Source organism: Pistacia vera, unplaced genomic scaffold, assembly GCF_008641045.1.
Source record: "Pistacia vera cultivar Batoury unplaced genomic scaffold, PisVer_v2 Contig640, whole genome shotgun sequence".
NCBI classification, from domain to species: Eukaryota; Viridiplantae; Streptophyta; class Magnoliopsida; order Sapindales; family Anacardiaceae; genus Pistacia; species Pistacia vera.
Window position 1 is genome coordinate 183,405 of NW_022196491.1, and position 14,864 is coordinate 198,268.

Consider the following 14,864-nt stretch of genomic DNA (forward strand, 5'->3'; position numbering starts at 1 on the left):
GGCTTACGTGACTTAATATACTTTAATTGAGGGTTTGTTGTTTAATGTCTCACCAGATTATTATCTTTGTTAGAATGACATTGTTTGGCATGTTATTCAACATTCAACCTTAGCATGCATTCTAAACACAATATTAAAATGTGCCGGTACATGGCCCAACTAAAACTGATTTCCTCGAGCCTAAAGGACCTAGGGGTCCTGTAATAAATATCTTGAGTCTTCAAGTATGGTTGCCTCGTCCTTTGCTCCGTCTTTAAGTACATTACACAAACATCATTCTAAATTTACAATAAAAATAATTATAAAAATTCTTTACATCAATAAATTTAGAAACCTTGATTTACATTCGAGGGGAATGAGATGAGAAGAGAATGTGCATTGAGAAGAGGAGAAAGGCAGGACTCGCAGGCCCTATTTAATAAATTTACAACCATACATACCCAAAAAATTTTAAAACATTCACCATAGGTCTAAGGCTCATGTACCACACACCATGCAATATACAAACAAGAACATAGCGTACAGTTCAAAAACAATCAATTTTTGAAATTGGTGGGTTAATTATTAATTACCCTCTCACAATTTGTAGATTTGAATTTGGTCTAAAAGTTTTGAAACTTTATAAATTGGCCCCTGCGCACTAGGAAGTGCGCTTGTTGTGGCAATGAGTTAGATTGCTGTAGTGTGCATTGGTTAACTTGACGTTCATGCTCAATGTGCAATCGCCACGGCGAGCGCTGATTACTCAATCAGCGTGAAAGCCAATCACGCACGCCGCGGCGATGGGTTATATCGTTGCGACGAGCGTGCACTAATCTATAGCTCCAGATAAGTTCAAATAGTAACCAAATACACACCAAGCGGATTTTGCAACCAATCATACGCATTGATTTCAACAAAAATCCATCACACAATATACCAAACTTGTAGATCATCAACAAATTAAAATTAATCGATTAATTGATTTTTTAAAACATACTTTTAAGGTAGATTTTACGCAGATTCTTTAAGGCAACATATTATCAATCAAATACATATAATCAACCATCCATATAAAACTGTAAAATCTGGTACCCTAGGCTCTGATACCACTGTTAGGAAACGATCCATTGAGGCAGCGGAAAACAAAACTTTAAACAATATGGATTGTTCCATAGAACCAAGATCAAGGCACAAATTTACAGTTTATATCAAAATAGAATATGCAGAAAATTAATCTAGAGTTTAAGAAATCATACGCACGTTTGGAGGCTCCTTCAAGTTTGTCTCTGAACATGTTTTGCTATTGACCCAAGTGTAGGATCGAACCGACGTAGTTCACATGAAGACAATCGCAAGGAGCTAAGGAGGGATTTGCTAGATCCCTCTTTAGCCTTAAGAAACAAGAAGAAATGAAGAGTATTTTGATTTTCAATCAAAACCAAGTCTGGCGTGGGAGAGAGGAAAAAAGGGGCTGTGTGTTTTCTCTTTTACAATGAAAATGAGTTGAATGAATTCACATATTTTACAATTAAAACATTTCTTTTATAGTAATATTTTAATTGCCCTATTCCCATACGGAATAGGCTTGGGCTCCAACCCAAACACCCCATGTTTCCAAACACTCCTAATTAGATATTTATTTTAATTCATCATTATCTCAATTAATATATATTTAATATATATATTAACATTTAACAATAATGATAATTTATTTAAATATATGCTAACACATATTTAAATGTAATTTCACTTATTTAATTTTTCTAACAAATTAAATAAAAGGCTACGACCTCAGCAAATTTAATTGCACTGTGAAATTACCAAAATACATTTTCGCCTAAAAAGACAACAACACCCTTCTTACTTCCTGAGTCCTAAATTATCTTCTATGTGTGTAACCCATAGGCTCCTCGTCATACCGGTAGTGTATAGTGTCGCGATTAACACCAATTAATCGTCTCACTAATACACAAACCAAGATTGGCCGTTAGCAACTAGTCGTAAAAAGTAATAAAGTGATAAGTAGAGTATCGTTCCCATGAGGATAGAGTGCTAAGTACCAATTTTCCTAGTTTTATAACTAATTGAAGAACACAAAAATGTTTGGATTTGCGGGAGAAAGTAAAGCTGAAATTTAAATCACAAAATTTAACAACTAAAATTAAAAGTAAACTAATTAACACAAATTCAATTCAAGGCAAGAGAGGTTAGGATTTCAACTTCACTAGGATACTCTAATTTAATCTACAATTTCTGTTGTTTCAAGTTCACATGCAAGGATTATAAATCGGACTCCCTAATTTGTAGAATATACCTTCTCAGGCTATATTCTCCTACTTATCCCTATTAACGTTCCACACCCAATAAAATGAAGATTAACAGTTCAAAGTCCATTAAGTTAAGTGGAATCCTAAAGAGATTTCATATATCGCTGAACCTATCTCTAGCGTTCGCTTAATCTATGGTGTTTACTCTAAGAAGAAGCTAACACAAAAATCACTTCTCAGTCTCATCATGCTCAACATTCAATTGAATCAAAAACCCAACATCCAATTGCATTAAGTATAAGATTAAACACATAATCCAAGCAATAGAACTAAAAAACAACATCAATTTATAGACTAAACCATTGTAATCCAAGTTGCATCAAAACCCTAACCCAAAAGTGAGTTAGTTCATACTTGAAGTAAAGAAAAACATAACATAAACTGTAAATAATGAGTAAAGAAAAGAAAGAGATACAACATAAGAGACAGAAAACAGAAAAGAAAAGAAACTTCTTTTCTCAGGAAAGTTTATTATTCTGCATATGTATTATGCTACTTACGTGATTCAATATTTCTTATGTGCTCGACGATGTACAGTTTTATTCATTGTCTTTGCACGTTGATAAGTAGTAAATCAGAATATCAGAAAAGAATTCAGAATATTAGAAAAGAATGAAGAATATTATCAAAGAATAAAGTGAGAAAAGGAAAATCAGAACATGAGTAACGAAGGAAACACAGTAGTGCAGTTTGGTTTACTTACTGAGCAATTAGTGCTCACTCTATTATTTTACTGTTTTGCAGGTACTAGATGATTACGACCAGGTGGGACGTCAAGAAGCGGAAGAGTTTGGTGGCACTGTTCAAGTTTACCTTGTGCTTACTAAAGTATATCAGTATTTTGTGTATATATTTATATGAATTAAAATTAGAATTTTCGGATTTTACGTTATGTATATATGTTTATAAAAGTTATTTAGTGGATTTTATCATATATTTCTCAAAGAATTACTAACTGTACAATATATTACATTTTTAGTATAACATGTTAGAAATTGAAAGAGAAACAAAATCTTCCCTAATTTGGAGACCCAAATTCTTCAAATCTCCTTCTCCACTTCCCGTTTCCTAAGAACGTCCACACCTCTAAAAATGGATAAATTTTTCTTTTTATAGTGCCCACTAACCCTAGGACTCAAGACTAAAACGGGAAAATGCATCGTTTTTAAAAACAAATTTTTCCAGATTTCACCGCAACGAACTTGATTTTTGCCACAGCATTGCGACAAAATGCAAAGATGCATATTTCACCCGAGAGTTTCATGCTACGGCGAAAAAGCTTTTCGCCGGGGGGAAACTCTATCTTCATTTGTTTGAATTTACGAAACTACCCTTGCATGCTCCAACACTTGAATCTTCGATTTTCTCTTTTCTCTTTTCTTCTCATTACATTGAGCTTCAAGGGTGCTTCCAATCAACCTCCGAACATCTTTGAACTCAAAAAACTCTTGAGTTTGAATTGATTGACCTTGTTTTTGCTTCGTTTTGATCCGAAAATGCGTTTTAGACCTGAAACATGAAATAAACGAATTAAGTAGCAATTTAGGCCCAAATTCAAAGAAAAGTATCTGACAATCCTACCAAATAAACAAGAAAAACAGTATAATCCATGGATTATCAATTACCGTTTTATTTATTTATTTTTTATATAAATTACTGGTGTATTCTACAATTCACTATGAACTTTTTTTTTTTTCCATCCAAACACTTTTAATCCACTAGTTTCAACTTTAGAAAATCATTGAAAAATCTTTTAATCCTCATATATAAAATCTTTTCATAAAATTTTAAAACAGTAATACTACTCTCACAAACCCTTCCCACTAACTTTCTCTCACAAACACAATGTGTTAGCTCATAATTGGTTAGCTCGCTATGGGTCCCGCTTGACCAAATGCGAAATGACCAATTGCGAACTGCTACGTCAATGTTTGTGAGAAGTGTTTGCCAACCGATCTTTATTCATTTTAAAACATTTAAGGACTTACGTAAGTGCATGGGCGAAACTATGTAGCCCAGCTCGGCCTGGATTTTGAAATTTTTTTCAATACTATTACAAAATACCCTATAAGATTATACTTAATTGCAATGTAACCCAACATATTCTAAAAGTCTAAATACCTCTCTTCAATTTTCTTTCAGTTTTCTTTTAACTTTTACTTTCTGCATATATATATTTTTTAATCTTTTGCATTTATTCTCTCTCTCTCTCTCTCTCTTTCTAACTTAAAAAAAATATTTCAAATAAAATTCAATTTGGATTTTTGGGTTTCATTTTTTTTTTCTTTCCAAAAGATCAAATAGGTTGGATTCTTAAGGGTAATCTTCTAAATTTCAATAATGCTTTAGTAATGTTTTACGTTTGTTATATAATTGATCAAGGTTTTTTTTTTTTTCTTTCTTAGATATAAAATAATATTTGATTTACTTATATTTGCGATATGAAGTTATTAGATTGAGATAATTGTCTAAATTTCAATAAGATTGTCTAGTAATGTTAATTTTAGGTTCTTTGTATTTAGATCAAATATCTTTTTTTTTTTTTTTTTTGTGTCTAAAGCAATATTGTTTTTCTATATTTGAGATATGAAATTATGATTCTATTTCATTGATGATGAATTATATTGAGACGCATTTAAATAACTTTGATAATTAAATGTTTGTTAGTTTAGATTGAATTGTTTTAAATTTTGTACCTAATTGGTTTAGATTGAGTCTTTTTTTTTCTTTAAAGACATGAAGTAATATTGTTTTTCTTATATCTTACTACAGTAGTTTATAATGTCAAACTAATCACTCACATCATATGTTTAGATACAACTTCAATAGTGATTTTTTTGTATTTTTATTATATGTTTACTTTCTACTTGTTGACATGTAAAGTCAATGGGTCAAAAGTCAATGAATGAAAGATGGAAGGTGTGTTCTGCGTCATGTAAATGGTTTAGTTTTATTTAGTCAGTTATAGTGGTTAGTTCAGTTTATGAAATTGTATATAAGTCTAGAAGCTTTGAGCTAAATGTAATTCAACACAAAAAGTAATATAGAGAAAGAATAGTTATGTTTCCTCTCTTTGTTCTTTTTCTCTCAAATTCTTGATTCTTCATCTTATTTCACATGGTATCAGGGCCCTGACTTACGTCAATGGCTAAAGATTCTACCCTTCTTCAATCGCTTAACAACATAGAAGAAATGCTTCGTGAATCATCAAATCGCACTGTCTCTATTCTAGCTTCAGGTCTACAAGTCATAAATCTAAAGCTAACAAGGTATAACTACAAATTTTGGAGCTCTTAAGTTCTATTCATGGTTGGCTTGCATGAATTGGAAGATCATCTACAAGGTATATCTCCTTGTCCTTTGTCTCTTATACTCTGTAATCTTGTAATTGAAAATGAACAAAGTGAAAACAGAAGTGAAACTAGGGCAAGTAGTGAGTTAATTGGTGAACAAATTAATCTAACATAAAATCTATGGAAGAAAATAGATAAGAGTTTAGTAAGTTGGTTGTTAGTGATAAGTGCTTGAAAATAAACTTATACTTAGTGGTTTATAGGTATCGCTTGCGGGAAACTAGGATTAATTTGCATAAATTAACATAATTGTTTCATAAATACACTTTTCGGGACCATGGGTTTTTTTTGTTAGGTTTTTAGGGAATAAAGCTTAAAAATTAATATTCGGATGAGAGATGATGTTGGCGAGATAATTTTTGATGACTATAAACAAACGGATCAAGAATCAGAGGTGAATTGAAGAAGTTATGGTGATTTGAAGTTGAAGTGAAAATCCTGGAAAACTCTCTAGTTTTGACACACCTTGGTGTTTCAACAATAACTTGAGCTATGGATATTATATCGAAATGATTCTTGAACCGTTGGAAATCTGATTTAAAGGGCTAAATTTCATATGTTTGACACTTTTCCAGATTTCATCGTTATTATAATAAAAAATCACCATCTCTAGAGTGCTAAAGAATGATGCAAGGTCAGGAGAGACTAGAATCAACCATGCTATAGCACAGTGCCAGGGCACAGTCACGACAGCTGAAAAATTTTCTTCCATTTTTGATGAAAATAGGGTTTAAGAGTCCTAAACTAAATATAATTAAGGAAAACAAAACCCTAAACCCTGTGGGATATAAATAGAGGTCTTTTAGCATTATTTTGGGGGATTCTTGAGAGATAAAAAAGAGAGAACAAAGATATTCAAGAAGTCAAGAAAAAAGGAGATTAAAGAAGGCTTGGAGAAGAAGAATTGGAGGAGATAATCATCAACTCCATTAATCCAACCAAGTTTCACTAAGTTTTTCTTCTTCTTTTTTATTATTATTTGTTATGAATAATACAATAATGTTCTCATGTTTATTCATAAAGAACTAATTCTTTTGTGATTGAGGGTGATTTCAAAACCCTAGACATGTCTTGTGATTAATAAAATCTGCATCTTTTTATCTTTTGATCCCTCTTGGTTATGTGATTATCTCTTTGAAAATAGGGTTTAACTAGATTGTTCTAATTGTTTAAGTGGCCAATTAAATCGTTAGGATTAATCTATTGATGCCAATTTAGGTTGTTTAGTACATAATCGCTTTTTTAACCTAAATAACTAGTGGTAAAGTGTATGCCTACATACATGGGGTGTAATCACTCAAGATAACTAAATTGACCATATGAGTTTAGCCTTGATTCAGAAGGTCTCTTGCAACTTAATGCTTTTATTACTTTGAATCTAGAGATCGTGTCCTAGGTTATTTAATAAATAGGGAATTGGTTATGACCATGTCTAGTCCAACGAGTCAGTAAGGAGAGATAGGACTTATCAACTTAAGTATTTTCTGAGCTGAGGTGATCAAGAGGGTAGAAAGTTAAAGAGTGCTTTTATTATATGTAATCCATGTCTAGTGGTGGCGAATAAACTTGCAATCTCATTTCTCTCGTTGATTTCTCTTTCGTTATTAGTTGTTTGATTTACATTGTTTGCTTTGAATTTTTTTTTTAGTTTTTGTTGAGTTTTTATAATTTGTGACAAACCCCATTAGAAGTAGATAATTAATTAAGTTCACAAATCCTCTGTGGGAAAGACCCTTACTTGCTCTTTGCTACCACATGACTTTGCATTAGAATTTAGTGAGGAAAAATTAGGTGTTGCATTTGCAAGCATTAGTTAGCTTCCATTTTAGAATATATGTTTAGTTAAGCTTCAAAATGTTGTTTATCTACTAAAATCTTGTTTGCTTTAGAGAGTGAGTTTATCACTGATTCAAAAGCCAGGGCTTTACATCTCAAAAACTTACTTCAAAAAACATAGAAAGGGAAACTTACTATAGGTGATTATGTTAAGAAAATGAAGAAGATTACTAAAAGTTTGGTTGCTAATGGTTCAGTTATATCTGATGAGGATTTATTGCAATTTGTCTTGGATGGATTGGGGCCTGAGTATGACGTTGTGGTAGTTAACCTTACCTCTAGACTTGAATAAAAAATTGATTCCATCTCCTTGCAAGAAGCTCAATTCTTGCTTCAAAAATATGAGATACGATTAGAAAAGTTTAATTCATTGGATTTGTACAATAGCTCAACAAATGTTGCACTGAATAACAGTTTTGGAGGTTATACTATTTCTAATCCAATTGCTCAGGTTAATCCCAATAACCCCAAACCAATGCATGAACACTTTCCTAATGTTGAACCTTCCCTAATTTTCTTAGCAATTCTCACTGTCCTCAAACTTACACCACTCCAACTAGTCAATCCTTTGTCACCTATGGAGCTAATACTTTCAGCCTTAGACCTCTTAGTTCAATGTCATATGGTCCCTCTGGTTTGGTAGGATATGGTAGAGGAAGAGAACACAATAATGGAAGAGGTAGACTGATTTGCTAAGTTTGTAATAAAGCTTGACACTCTGCGGTTCAGTGCTATCATAGGTATAACTCTACCTATAATGGCAGTCTACAACCACCTATGAACCACTCTCAACATTACCAGAATTCCTGCAAAAATAATCAAATACCTCAACAACCTACCAACACCTTTCACACCGATACTCAACAACTTGCCCATGCCGGGTCACAAATGGTTTCCAATCCCCCAGTAGGTTCTATGAATCAACAAAATTATGGAGTACCACAACAGCCCTACCATTCTCAGTTTGAACCTTTACACCATAATTTCAATCACTTTCCAAGTTTTAGTGTTCCCAGCTAGCAATTGTCAACCAATCAAGCAAACTTTGCTGCAATTAACTCAAGACATGGTGATCAGTCCAATCCTACCTTTGTTCCTAGACACTATATCAGTTCTTCAACACATACTACTAAGCAGACTAATCCAACTACTCTTGCTACTACTTATTCTCCAATCGATCCTATATGGTATATGGATTCTGGCACAATGGATCATGTTGCCTCTGACCTGAGCCAGTTGAATATTAGTAAAGTTTTTGATGGTGCAGAAAAGCTTCAAGTTGGCAATGGTGAGTATCTTGCTATTTCACATACTGGACATTCCTTTTTGCCAAGTACTTTACATTCCAAATGTTTAAACCTTAAAAACATCCTTTGTGTTCCTAAAATTACAAAAAATCTTCTTAGCATTTCCAAATTCACTAAAGATAATAATGTTATTGTTGAATTTGATGCTAACTATTGTGTTGTTAAGGACAAGTTTGCAAGGGCAATGTTGTTGCAGTGGAACCTTAAAGGAGGACTGTACCAACTCAACATCCCATCTGCACAATCCAATTCCTCCATTTCACACTTATCACCCCACACATTGCTCACAAGAAACCTTTCTTGCTACTGCAAAGCCTGTGTCCAAAAGTCCTGCCTTTGATTCCACTTGTATGACTAGCAATACTTTACCATCACAATGTTCCAAAGGTTCCATGTTTTTAGTTAATTCAGATTTACAATGAACAAACACTTCATCTAAATCAGAAAGTTGTCCACATGTTAGTCAGTCTGAGTCAAAGTCTCCATCTACATCTAGTTTCATGTCTAATTTTGTAGTAAATAAAACAAACTCTGAATCTACTTTTGATTTGCAATGTACTGTTTATGCTACAATAAAAATTGTTCACTTGACTTTTCTTGTGTTGATATTGGTTCCACTGCCTCTAATTTGCAATGTAATGTTTTACACAACAATACAAGCTGTTTGTGTGACTCTTCTAATGTTGATATTGGGTTTACTGCTTCTGATGTGCAAAATAATGCCTTGCAAAGTAATGCTTTACATAGTAACAGTTTGATTGACTCTTCTAGTGTTGATAGTTTCTCTACAACTCCGCATGATGATTGTACTTATTCCTCTTTTGGTATTCATTGTTTTACTTTAAATAAACATTACAATGATCACATAACTTGGCACAAGCGATTAGGCCATCCTCACTCCTCAGGTTTGAGTAAAATTTTATCACAACTAAAGTCTACTTTAGGTTCAAATCATCAGGAAAGTCAGGAAAATAGTCATACCCTCTCATTTTGTGATGCCTACCATTTAGGAAAGTTACATCACACTAGTTTTCCTCCATCACAATCACAATCCACTGCCCCACTTGAATTAGTTCATAGTGATGTGTGGGGTCCTGTCCCTTTTCCTTCAATAGAAGGTTTTAGGTATTATGTACAATTTATGGATGATTTTAGTAGGTTTACATGGTTGTTTTCTTTAAAAACCAAAGTCAAGGTCAAATCAATTTTGTAAAATTTCACCATTTTGCTGAAAGACAATTTGGATACAAGCTGAAGTGCTTGCAATCTAATCAAGGAGGAGAGTACAAAGCTTTCATTCTTTATCTTAATGACACAAGCATCAAATTCAGATATTCTTGTGTATATGTACACCAACAAAATGGTAGAAGTGAACGAAAGCATAGACACATTGTAGAAACAGGCCTACTAGTGTTCTCAATAACAACTCCCCTTACCAAATATTATTTCACAAAATTCCCTTGTATGATAGTGATAAGTTGCATAATTTGAGTGTTTTTAGGGCTGTTTTTATGTTAGTTTAGCTAAGTTCTCATTTGTTTACTTTGTTTTGATGTTAGTTTTTATTTAGCTTGAGATTTGAATGGTCAGCTATTGATTTGGATAGTTTTTGTGTGTTTTCAGGCTTAGATTGAGTAGATTGAAGCATTAGAATGAAATTGGGACTTAAAGCTTGAAGAAATTGAGACTACTTGAAATTTTTAAAGGCCACGGCCATGCCTTGGTGGTTCACCATGGCCATGGTGGTGTAACAAAGATAAAACAAAGAGACCAGAAAGCACCATGGCCTAGGCTATGGTGACTTAAATTTGGCCATGGCCACGACTGTGGCGGAATCTATTAGGGCATTTTTGTCAGTTTTTCTTTCCTTTTTCACTTAGGACTCTTTTGGGTATTTAAGTATAATTGAGATTAATTTTCAGGGAATGAATTTTGCATATTTTGGAGAGGAGAAGAAGCATTCTTGGTGCTTGAAGACTGAAGATCAGATTTAAGAGTTTGATTTTTGTTTATTTTCAAGGTTGAATATGTTTTATTTCTTCTATGTTTATTTCTTTGTTCTTAGGATGGAGTAAATCTCTTTTGTTATGGGAGGATGGAACCCTAATTATGTTTTGAACAATTTTTATTCTTAATACTAGATTTATGTTTATGAATTTGTGCAAGAGTTTAGGTTTAATGCTTTATGAATGTTGGATTGATTCAATTACCTTGATGATGTTTCGAATAGAGAAGTTAGGGTTTATTGCTTAATTCATATTCATAATTGTTTTATTGGAGTAGCATTGCACAACGTATTAAAACTGGAAGTAATCAAATAGAGATTCTACGATTAATTTGTGGTCCACCTAATTCATAACCGAATAGGGCGAATGAATTACTTGTAAAGGATTGATGAACTTATGCTTCTTAATTTCAGAGAAACTGAATAGGGATCTGTATTAAGTTGAATATTATGCCTGAATAAGGATAATTGGCCTTAGAAGAATCCTACCAATTCATAGCACAAACGGGTATTAAGAGTAGTTGTCAAGCACAACTAAGGGGAAATCTGTACTATAATTTCATTAATATTGCAAAGTTCTTTACATTGTTTATTTGTTTAATTTAGTTAGTTTTAATTTGTTAGTTTTACACTATAAAATTTCGTTTTCTCAAATAACGTGTAGGTAGTTTTAGGTAATTACGAATATTTGCTTTGATCTCCGTGGGACGATACTCAAACTCATCACTTTATTACTTGAACACGACTAGTGCACTTGCTACGGTTGATTTAGTCACATCAAGTTTTTGGCGCCGTTGCCAGGGATCATCAGATTGTTTGTGATTATTTTTAGATTACCTGTTACTTTGAGATTTTTTTATTTTGTTTGTTTTCATTGGAAACCAATAGGTGTTTCTACTAGTGTATGACTAGAGCTTCTAGAAAGATTTTACTAGAATTTCATTATGAGATAGATCGCACTTTTCATGCAAGAAAGAGAGCAATCAAAAGGCAGATCATGGGTGATCACGATCACCCAAATAATGGAACACCACTAGGAACTCGTACATTGAACGAGTACTTTAGCCCATCTCTAAATGGAGCAACATCGAGAATTCAAAGACCAGTGATCAACGCTAACACCTTTGAGATAAAGCTAGCAATCACCCAGATGATTCAACAGTTAGTGCTGTTTGGTGGTTTGGCACATGAGGATCCCAATTTACATATTGCAAATTTCCTGGAGATTTTTGATACTTTTAAGCACAATGGGGTTTTCGATGAAGCTATAAGACTAAAGTTGTTCCCTTTTTCATTAAGAGACAAAGCTTAGAGTTGGTTGACCTCATTACCAGCAGGCTTGATTGCAGCCTAGGAGCAGATGTGTAACAACTGCTATAAACTAGTACAATGCATGCATAACAATAATAGAAAATGGGCCCAAAACTTTTCTATTTATTACATGTAATAAGTCTTTTATACACAAAGAGCATTATTTACAAAATGCCATTTAAAAGACAAAAAACAGAGGAAACAGTGTAGCTATTGCTCCTCGCTTGCCAACGCCCCTCCGACTGCATCATCACCTAGATCCTGCATCCACAAAGGAAAATAACGGGGTGAGCACAAAATAATGCTTAGTAAGTAAACCCTCTATCTGTCTATTCCCGTATGTATTTCTCTTAATTCTTTCCTCACACTTTCTGTTATTTTCTACTAAACGTCATGGCCTCATCTTACCAGAGGTACGGCCGGATGGCATTCACATAGCACCATCTCACTCTTCATGACTGTCGGGTGGAGTTCACACAGCACCAACCCGCTCTTAGTGACTACCGAGTAGGGATCACGAAGCACCTACCCGGTTTTCGTAACTATCAGGTGGAGACCACAAAGCACCTACCCGTTCCTCATGACTTTCGGGTGACAATCACAAAGCATCAATCCGTTTCTAATAACTAATCGGGTGACGATCACAAAGCATCAACCCGTTTCTAATAACTATCGAGTGACGATCACGAAGCATCAACCCGTTTCTAATAAATATCGGGTGACGATCACGAAGCATCAACCCGTTTCTAATAACTATCGGGTGACGATCACAAAGCATCAACCCGTTTCTAATAACTATTGGGTGACGATCACGAAGCATCAACTCTTTTCTCATGCTCTTCTCATTCACTCTACTCTAGCACTTCTCATTCTCTCTACCCTTAGAGTAGTTGCATCCACAAAGTTCTCTACTCATAGAGTAAGTGCATACACAAAGTTTCCTACTCTTTCTTAAGTCACTTCTCAATGCACAATTAATGCCTATGGATGGTTCATCTCCACTAATGCACTTATGAAATGTCAACATGCAATGTTGCAAGAATTAAGGTTCACTACTCATACTCAAACCTCTATTAGGCATTTCATCAAACAACTCAAGTGCATAACAAAACTCTACTATAAACAATAATTCTATGTCTCCTCTAACCATCCAAAATGGGGGAAAACTCCCTCCCAGAGCCATAATTCCTGCCATAAAATAACCTTCCAAAAGGATTTCTCAATATCCTTCAATTCCATCTTAAACTACATTTCCAACCCATATCTCACTTCTCACAATTGAGTGTATGAACAACCACAAGAAATAATATCTCCATTTAAAACAAATAACATAGCATATAACATTTATATAACATACAAACATAATTGTTATTAAAACCCTAATCAAGAAAATTCTCAAATCTCAACTTGGGTTGGGATTACTTACCTTGTTATGGAGAGATCTCACTAGCTCTTCCTTTCTCTTGGTTTGCTTGACTCTTTTCTCTACTCTTAAACAATGAACCAAAAGACCTCAATATTCAAATTACATAAAAAATCACAAAGCTTCACATCCAAAGCAAGAATCCTTACCTTAGGATGCCTTAGATTGATTTTACCCCAAAACAACTCCAAAAGCCCTCTAAAAATCCTTGAATAAATGAAAAAGAAAATGAGAGGAAGTAAGAAAGGAGAGTGGCGATGGAGAAGAAGAATGAAGGGTTTGCAATGACTTAATTCTTTTAATGAAATTTATGCACAAGCATTCCCATTTTGCCCTTACTCTTCCTTGGGAATTCACTATATCCTTTGATTATTACAAACCCACCCCCATATCAACATATTCTCCATGAAAATTCCTTTCATTTTACTCCCCACTTTTCTACTAATTAGGGTAGAATGGTCAAATTGCCCTTAGGGAAGAAAATATCTAAAACTTAAAAACATTTTATGGCCCGTCACCGCAGCGGAAGAAGATTCTATCGCGCGGCGAAACTGTCCAGCAGTTTCCCGTGGCTTCAACACCTCTTTGTCGCGGCGAAGATTATTCTTCGCCCCGGTGAAGCTTGGAACACTGAACTTATTCTATTTCAACCAATTTCAAGGCAAGTATTCAAATACCACTCAAACCAAGGTCAACCAAACAATAATACTATAAACCAAATCAACAAAAAAAAAAAAAAAAAAAAAAAAAAAAAAGAGCAAAAAAAGAAACATTAGCTACGTACCTCAAGTGGGGCGTTACAAGATGACACAAAAATTCTTGAGTAGGTACTCCAGCAAAGACTGCACAATTGTGTAATGATATTACTATGTTTGTGCAAGTGGATACAGAGTCATTATATGAAGCATGGGAAAGGTTCAAGGACATGCTCTGGAGATGTCCCCACCATGAATTATCAGTTTAGCTACAAGTCCAGACGTTTTATAATAGTCTTAATAGTGAAGTTTGGAATATGATCAATGCTATTCTAGGTGGTACTTTAGGTAAGAAGACACCAGAACAAGCTCATGAATTATTGGAGGAAATGGCTTCAAATTCTTATCAATGGCTGATAAAGAGATTGCCTATGAGAAGAACATCGGGTGTTCATAACATAAATGCTATCATAGCTTTGGCAGCAAAAATGCAGGCGTTGAATAAGAAGATTGACGGACTTCAAATGCAAAAACTTGCAATAGTTGCTTCTATGTGTGATTTTTGTGGCAAAGATCACCCTAACCACGAGTGTCAGTCAGGTAACATGTTTGCTGTTAATTCTAT

The 14,864-nt window shown here is 34.0% G+C and overlaps 1 non-coding gene across 1 annotated transcript; it reads right to left on the reverse strand.

The window, feature by feature from the left end:
- Nucleotides 1–14,392: 14,392 nt before the first annotated feature.
- Nucleotides 14,393–14,498, reverse strand: LOC116111514. The gene has a single exon (XR_004125083.1). It is a non-coding gene; the product is annotated as a small nucleolar RNA R71 (small nucleolar RNA).
- Between the last annotated feature and the right edge of the window lie 366 nt (nucleotides 14,499–14,864).